The sequence below is a fragment of the Corvus moneduloides genome, chromosome Z, assembly GCF_009650955.1.
Source record: "Corvus moneduloides isolate bCorMon1 chromosome Z, bCorMon1.pri, whole genome shotgun sequence".
NCBI classification, from domain to species: domain Eukaryota; kingdom Metazoa; phylum Chordata; class Aves; order Passeriformes; family Corvidae; genus Corvus; species Corvus moneduloides.
This window is the reverse complement of record NC_045511.1, coordinates 69,461,065-69,469,972: the sequence shown is the minus strand read 5'-3', so window position 1 is coordinate 69,469,972 and position 8,908 is coordinate 69,461,065.

Genomic DNA, 8,908 nt, shown 5'->3' with positions numbered 1-8,908 from the left:
TAAATAGGATAAGGCTGCCTGAATAAAGAGACCAGAGCAGAAGGGTTGCACGGGTGGAACAGGGCTGTGTTAGAAATTCCAGATGGAGAACTGGGAATTTCGTATTAAATGGCTGAGAGCCATCAACTGCCCCTCCACATGAACAAAAGAAACTAATTCTGTTAACACGGTATGATCCAGATCGCTTTAAATTGTTTGGTTTTTTTGCTTTAGCTCAGATGTCGGCTGTGCTGTGAGAGGGCGCAATAGCAGGTAGAACTGGGGATTTCCCTGTCCATGGCAACAGTAAGGAATGGCTACAGGGAGTGGGGTGGAGAGTGGAGGGGTGGGGAAAACGGTGGTATGTGGCAGGTATGTGTAGTCTCTTTTAGAGGAACAGTGTGGACTTCGCACCAGGGACATGCAGCGTGCAGGAAGGGGTACAGATTTGGGCTGCAAAAAATTAGAAAATCACCCCAGGTCAAGATAACACTCTGGGAAGGGTTTATTTTGAGGAGTAGCCAGCATCCCAGCTCTGGAGCAGCTGGCTGGCATGGGATGCCGAAGAGAAGAAGCAGACAAAATTTGAGGTAATGGTCACCAAGGCTCACAGGACATGGAATGGTCCTGGGCACCTGTGGTGGGACAACATCAGAGTCTGATTTGATAACTCTGGTCTGTAAAGGAAATACATATGTCGTTACGTTGCTTGAATTATACACTTAAGAAAGTAAAAGTACATGATGAATAGAAACAACGATTGCAAAAAAGCTGTGCATAGTTGGAGCCTAATGCAGTTATGTGCTCGAGGCATGAGCTCTGGCGTGCCCTCGATCAGAGAGGGTCCAGCTGCGTTACTTCTGTGCGTCGCAGAAGCAACTTCGGCATCAGGAAAGGTGCTGCTGCCTGAGCGAGTTCGCTAGCTTCTTTGCAGAGGGAACAGGCAGGAACCAATGGTATCGGTTCACATTAGCTTGGAGACAAAGGAAGAGAGAAGTGGTTCTGGTCTGGCTTCCAACAGGTTTATTATCAGAAGTTTCACAACCAGAACACGGCAATGATCTTAAGCTGAGATCTCGCTGAGAGGCTTTTCCTCCGTTTTATAGGGGGCTTGAAAACTGCGGGGAAAGGGGAAAACAACCAATGAGTTACAAGCCATGGGGAGGATACAATTCAAGAAGAACCAATGGGGAAAACCAGGAGGCGGGAGTTATAACAGAGAACCAGCGAACAACCGAGTAACCCAGAAATTTCCCGAGCAGGGGGAGGCAGCTTGGACCGGGGCGCCACCCGGGGGGGTGCGGCTTAGGCTTCTGACCCACCCATTGACCCACCCTCTGAGTCTGCCTCTTCGGGAAACTCGATCCAGGGGATGGGCTGGGATTGACTGGCATCACGCTGCCCCAGCCCCGCAGTGGGCTGGGTCACAGCAAGAGAAGCCTGTCTTTTAACCTTGCTGGAAATCTTTCATTGTCTCACTGTGGGACTTTGAGAAGATTGAACCTCTCTGCCAGTTTTCAAGTTCCTAACTTGGAGCTGATCAGCCTCTGTGTGGTACTGCAAGGATAGTTGGTAAAAAGCTATAAAACACCAAGCACTCTGCAAAAGATAAAAGAATCAACAGAAAAATCTGAATAAATTACTTGAATAAATAACATAGAAAAGAGTATTTACTAAGGTACTTCATTCACCTTGTCAACTCTATTGGCATGTTTTTCATCCACCTGTCATTTGTTTTCACAGATTGTGAGCTCCTTGGACGAGGATGTGTGTCTGCCCTCAGCACCGCCAAAAAACATGCTGCCAAGATGAAATAATATTGTGAAATAACTGTCACAGCTATTGGAAGTGTACTACCTATCATACCTGAGCATCTTTGTGAGGTTCTGAGTGTGCTCCTTCTCCCAGGACCTCCACGAGGTGAGGCAGTACTCCTCTGTTCATCCCATGCAAGGACACCTAACAATGAAAACCTGGAAACTGTATCAGAGCAAGGAAAGCTCAGCAATCCCAAAGCCCAGGAACAGCACTCAGGTGGGTGGCACACTTCAGACACCTTTGTTTAGACAGACCACCCAGAGGAGACCAGCAGGTGTGACACAAGACCTACAGCAGGACCTGCTGTCTTTCTGAAAGGATGGGCCCAACAGGTACCCTGGGTCAGCCCATGTGTCAAGGTTTAACACTACATGCCTATGCTTAGCACTCCCTGTCCATGTTTAAGCACTTGCACAAAGTCTCACAGGCCCCCTTAAAGCAGTGACAGAAAACATGACCTTTTGAAAAATTAATGGCATCAGGGAGTGTGGCAGCAATCATCATTATTTTCATCTGCTTAGATGCTGGTATCAGGCCAGAAAGCCTATAAAACATGAGGGCTGGCTTCATTTTTGAAAGGAGTAGAAATCCCAAGAAACAGCAAATGACATCAGACATTTCAGATTGAAACTAGACAGATCCATTAGCTTGTCACAGGTGACATTCAGCCCACAGATCTCTGTCCTTTTCTCTGCCATCAGCCACAGTCTCCTGTCACATGATTTTCTTGCATTACTTGCTATTATCACAATTATTTACTACTCATGGAGAGTTGATGGCATACTCCAAGATGGACTGATGTGCAGGAGTGTGTGCACTCTTGTTTTTAATAGATGGGGAGACTGTTAAGCAGACTGCCTAACAGTTTTTCTATCTATACCTCAATGTCTAAACTGACATCAGTCCTTTAACTTCAAAAACCCCAGGCATTGCCTCATTGATGATACACACAGCTTCCTTTTGTTCTGTATTTCTCCTCAGTCTCAGCAAGGAAGACAGATTAGTCTCACTCCTGGTGTGATTTTAATGATGATGAGAGTTAGTACACCAGGGAAGAGTTAATATACCAGCAGGACACCTATAATGACAGAAGTAGAGCTTCCAAAACAAACTAAAATGAGCAGACCTTAAGCCCAGTTCCCACCAGCTCCCTGGACGGGTGCTCTGGGAGCTGATTGATACCTGAATTAGCTGTGCGTGTTTCAATTAAGCGCCAATGAAACAGGGTGAAGCTGAAGTAGCTGCCAAGAGAACAATTTGGGTCGGGATCAGTGGCCAGCGCAAAGGCCAGAAGCTGAGTCCCCCACCTGGCAAGTGCAGGATTAGCACCCAGGTGTGTGACCCTACAGAGAGTTTCATACCTGTGTCCCACGATGCTGCTGCTGCTCAGCCAATGCACAACCTAAGCCTGTGCTGGCAGCAACAGAAACCTAATGCTGTGCCAGTGTATTGATTCACGTGTGCATGTGTTTATTTTTTGTAGTGTTCTGTGGCAAATGAGTGGTTTAAGGTCACTTAAAGAATCACAGCAAAGGCATAGGCAAAAGCAGGTTTAATATAAAACTGACAGCATGATGTAGTTCATTTACAAGGTTTCCTCTACTACTTACTACTACTGCTCTGGTTAAAGCAGACAGAGAAGGAGCGAATTAAAACCTAAAATCAGTCAATCTAAATCAAAAATCAACTCAAAACATATCTATGAGGAGGCTGGGGATAAGGATAGGAAAGGGGTAAGAATAAATAGGAATAAGGAAGACCCTCCCACTGAGTCACAAGGTTCAGAGCACACCCCTTTGCTAAACTGTGCCCCAGACTTGACCAAGAGTTTAGGCCTATGTGGTCCTACATCATCCCCCCCCGACTCCTTTCCAGGCTGCAGTGTGATCTGAGAAAATGGTTGTTAGGCCTCATTCTTGAAAACATCACCTGGGCTCAGCTCTTTCTGAGTTTATCACAAACACTGTTTGCTCTCAGGAACTCCTAACAAGCTTCTGTTGTTCTCATGACCAGCCTTGGAAAATATTTCTCTGGCCTGAATGGTATAACATTCCTATTCTCACATTTTCAAAGAAAGTGCTGACCCAAACTGTGGCCAGGATGAAATACTGTTATAACTAAAGCCCACTCTCTCGCAACCCTATGAACAACAGTCCAAAATGGCACCTGTTGAGCTCTCCTGGGCCGCAGCATTCCTGTGACCAGCAATCTCCCTCTGCGGGGAACGCCTCTCAGAGCCAGCAAACCCTCAGGTCTGCTGAACCTGGAGGATCGCCAAAACACAACGTGTCCTGGGCCGATACCCTCACTTCTTGAGGCCCAATCCTTCAGGAGATGCAAAAGCATCTGAAGTGAGTATTTCACTGACCTCTGAGGGGAATTTTTCCACAGGTACCTTATCTTGCAGTGACCGTTTCTGTCTGCACGCATACCCTTGCGCATATGCTATAGCAAATCTGGAAGTTAAGTTATAGTTATAATTTAGGGTAAGTGCTGTTGAGTGTTATTTCTCTGTTAGATTGTTAAGGTTAAGATATAAATTAAGGTATAAGTTAAGTTAAAGTACTGTTAAGTTTAAGTGTTTTTAAGCTTTAGGCTGCATTCCTTTTCATCCTTGTTTGCAGTGCCTTTACATACAGACACACATACACCCAGTTAATTTCTGTTTTGATTGCCTGGATTTTGTTCAGTTTTGTTGTTGCTTGCTTTCCCTTTGTTGTGCCTTAGTTGCCCTTGTAAGTAGAGTGGATCTTGCCAACTAATCTCTTGTGCTTTGTAGTTTAATATTAAATCTGACTTTTGCTCGTATCCTTGCTGGTGATTTTTTGAGCGATCTCAAGCACACTCATTCAGGACAACCTATAGCTTCAACAGCACTTAACTGATAGGTTAAGTTAAACAATTTATCTTAAGTTTCATATAGAATTTACTATAACTCATGGGCCTAACTTACATATCTGAAGTACTTAAGAATCTAGGAGAGCAGCATTCCTTGTACATTTGCTATACCATATTCACACCCTCATGCCCACAGACCTAAAGAGCCTGTAGAAGACGCTCACAGGGTACCTGTGACAAATTCCCCTCAAACTCAATGAAGGACAAACATTTGAAGCCTTTGGATCTTCTCAATGGGCAAAGGGTAGAGCCTGGAGCAGTGGGGGTGTCAGTCCAGGCACCATCATTGTCATTCAGTGATCCTCCAAGTTTAGCAAACTTGAGAGTTCTCTGGCTCTGAGAGGCCCCACTCAGAGGTAGGTGCTGGTCACAGCCTCTACTGTCCAGGAGAGCTCAAGGGGTCTCACTTTAGACCACTGTTCATAGAGTCACAAGGGAGTGGGCTTCAGTCATAATAATTTTTCATCCTGACTGCAATTTGGGTCAGTACATTCTTTGAAAGTTTGATAACAAAATTGTTATTCTGTTTGGGTTGTTCTTGAGGCAAGAAAAATAAGTTTCCAAGGCTGTTCATTAAAAAACAGGAGCTCATTAGACAGTACTAGCTCCTGGGAACAGACTCTATTTGATAAGCTCAGGAGGAGCTCAGCCCAGGTGCTGTTTGTGAAGATTGAGGCTTAATGAGCATTTCTCAGATCATAGTGAGGCCCCAGGAGGAGTGCAGGGGATGCACACCACATGTTCACATATACCATTGCACATCGCTGTTGTTGTGTAGATGAATTAAAACTGGTTACATCCAAATCTTGATCATAGACAACTTCTTTAAGTTCTTTAATGCACTTTTCTCATGAAAACCCGCCCAGGATAATACCACTTCATATCAGGTGGGTTTACTCCAGTAACAACTTACAACAAGAAGAACAGTTTCATTTCTTTAGTTCTGAATCCCATTTCTCATATATGTTTCTTACACTCAGCTGAGGAACAGATTCTGAACTTAGTTTATGCATGGCTTTATATTTCTTAATCATACATGCAGCATTTTACAGGATTTGGTATTCTGCAGTCAAAACCATTAGAAGAGCATTAATGCATTTTACATGGTATCATATATAGGCTTTCTTTTTTTCCTGATTTTGATGCAATTTGGTGTCACTCTTATGGTTTGGAGGTGTATCTAATATTCCAGGTGTTCTACACATTGTACACAGAAGGAGAGTGAAGTGGAGGTGTTACTGCATAAGCAGCAAAGCATGATCCAGCCACTCATCTTAGGTTCAGCTGTGGGGAGAAACAACCCTGCGAAGACCCATTTAATTTTCAGACTTGTTTCTTTTCAACTCAGAAATTGAAATTCCCCCATGATGGCAATTTTCAGGCTCTTCTTCCTTGCCCAGATCACTCTTGATGGGCATGGGTGAACAAGCACCAGCCTGTGAAAACCATGTTTTTACTAGAAAATGGACATAACACGAACCAGCCATTAGATACAAAATCCAGGGCACGTAAGACAGAAGGACTTGAACAAGTACACAGGGGAAAAAGTCCATGGGGAGGTTGTGAGAAAGGAACAACTAGCATTGGGGAGGATGTGAACAAAGAACAAGCAAAGGAAGAAAAAGGTAAGAAAATGCAAACTGGAGGACAGTTGTGACATACACGACGGACGACGTGACACACAAACAAGAACCAATCATAAAGCATAAAGTAGCGCATGAAAATAGGCCTTAACCAATAATAAATATGAATGATTGCATGTAGGGAAAGCAGAAAGTGTGTATTAAGGACAGTAGTTCATCAATAAAATGGCTTCTGCCCGATTCACATTGACTCATGTAGAGTCCACTGTTTCTCTCCGCACCAGCCAGCCAAAGCACAGACATGCTGGGTGCCAGTTGTCAGTGTGAGGGAGAGACCCAAGAGTCTGTGGCACCTTCCAGCTTCCTGTTTGGGTGATTCAGAGAGTTGCAGAGATGTACAGCAGGAAAATGTCACAGACTGCCAGCAGATGCTGAAAACTCCAGGCTCCCTTTTGCTGGCCCTTTCGGAGTGACTTTTGCCTGAGGGTTTATTTATGTGCCTAATAAAATGTGAGGCAAAGCAAAGATTTTCTTCTGAGAGCTCTCAACAGAGGAGCAGCTGAAGGGAAAGAGCTACTTGGATATCCACCACTGGGATGTGACAAAGGATGCTAGGGATGTCAGGCCCAAGAGACACAGGAAAAAGCTGGTGAGTTTGCTGTTCCCCTTGGCTGTACATGAGTCTCCTCCTGGTGCTCCATCTAAGCAAATGTCAAATTAACATTCAAACCTGACCCCCACTTGGAGAAGAATAATTTATTGCCAGTTTAAAATAGAGTAGATACTGGAAAAAACACCTCTCCCTTACTCTCTCCTGCTACCAAATTCACGGATGGGCTCAGCTTTGGCCATAGGAGGTCTGGCTGGGAACCAACTGGAGTTGTCTGTGCCTGACAGAGGGGTAGCTCTTGAAGTCTTCCCATAGAAGCCACTCCTGCAGTCACACAAACCCAATATATAGACCCAATTCAATTGTCTGTCAAGCTGTGCTGCTGAAAGTCCCAGGCTGTCGTGGACCACAGCTGCCGTATTCCATTATATGAATGAGAGGGCACCTACCCACTGTGCAGATCTCAAAGATGCAGTGTAAATCAGATCCGAATCAGCAGCTTTGCAGTCTATTCCTTTGCTAACGGGTTAACAAAGCAGTAAATATGAGCATTTGTTTTCGAAGGGAAATGTAGATTTTCATTTTAATACAGTTTCCTCACCCTGAACAATTCTCTTTCTCACACACATATTTAGTTAATGAACCTTGTTTTAGAAAAAGCAGCAGATCTGGCTACTCCAACAGTAATGTCATTTTCCAGTGTGGAAAAAGACTGCAATTTTCTTTGGAACAACACTCTTTCTCCCATTTTCTCTGAGGAACTGCAGTTTACAGGTTTCTCTTATTGACAACTTTCATTCTGTTTTCTCTTCTGGAGGCTGGTCATGCTTCCAATACCAAGCACCGAAACTGCATGCTTGGCTCTATATTAAGTCACGTGGGAATTAAATTTAAGGGATCATTAGCACAGAAGCTGTCCTACTGTAATTGCTGCTCAATGCACTTAAGCTGTTGCAAATTTGTTCTCACTGCAAAAGTAAACCTCTGAATTGTTTTCTTTGTGTTTTGTTTCAAAGAAAAGAAAGCAGCCCAAACTTCTGCTGTATCACTTGAAAATAGGTTCTGTGCTATGGGAGCACAGTCAAACACCAGGGAATGATCTGGGGACACTGTGTAGAAGGCACGGTCCCCACACCTGAAACTATTTAATACTAATGTTTAGTTTCTTATCAGTACTGTTCAATATCTTTATCAATAACATGGACATTGTGGGATCGAGTGCACCCTCAGCAAATTTGCAGATGACACCAAGCTGATAGTGCTGTTGACACAGCTGAAGGACTGAGATTATGATAAGGCTGGTAAACACTGGAACAGGTTGCCCAGAGAGGCTGTAGCCACATCCCTGGGAACATTAATGGCCAGGTTGTACAGGGCTCTAAACACCTCCTGGAAATTGAAGATGTCCCTGCTCATTGCAGGGCAGCCGGTCTAGATATCTGACCTTCAAAGATTCCTTTCAACCCTGACTATTCTGGTTTTATGATTTCCACAACTTTAGGAAGACTAAAACTGTATAACAAACCAGAGTACAGCTATGTTGTAATTTTATGTGCTGAACTTGTGTTTTAGTTTATGGCCATTGCTCCTTGTCCTGTCACTGGGTGCCACTGAAAAGAGTCTGGCACCATCCTTTGGCACCTGCCAAATATGAATTAATGAGATCCCCTCTCACAAAGCAATGGATGACTCCTGCCATCCATGCTATACTTAGACTTGAGCACACTAATGCTGGCTTAACCTAGTGCATAAAATGAGAACACTTGTGCATCAGACTAAGATGCAGTTGTGTGAGACCTTGTTGGTCCCAGGAGAAGATGAGCTGCCTGAAAGGAGATTGTAGCAAGGGGATGGGGGGTCAGCCTCTTCTCCCATGCAACAAACGACACGTTGAGAGGAAATGGTTTTAAATGTGCACGGAGAGGTTTAGATAGGACATTAGGAAAATTTTTTTTTCACAGAAAGAGTGATCAGACGTGGAAATAGGCTGCCCAGGGAGGTGGTAGAATCACCATCCCTA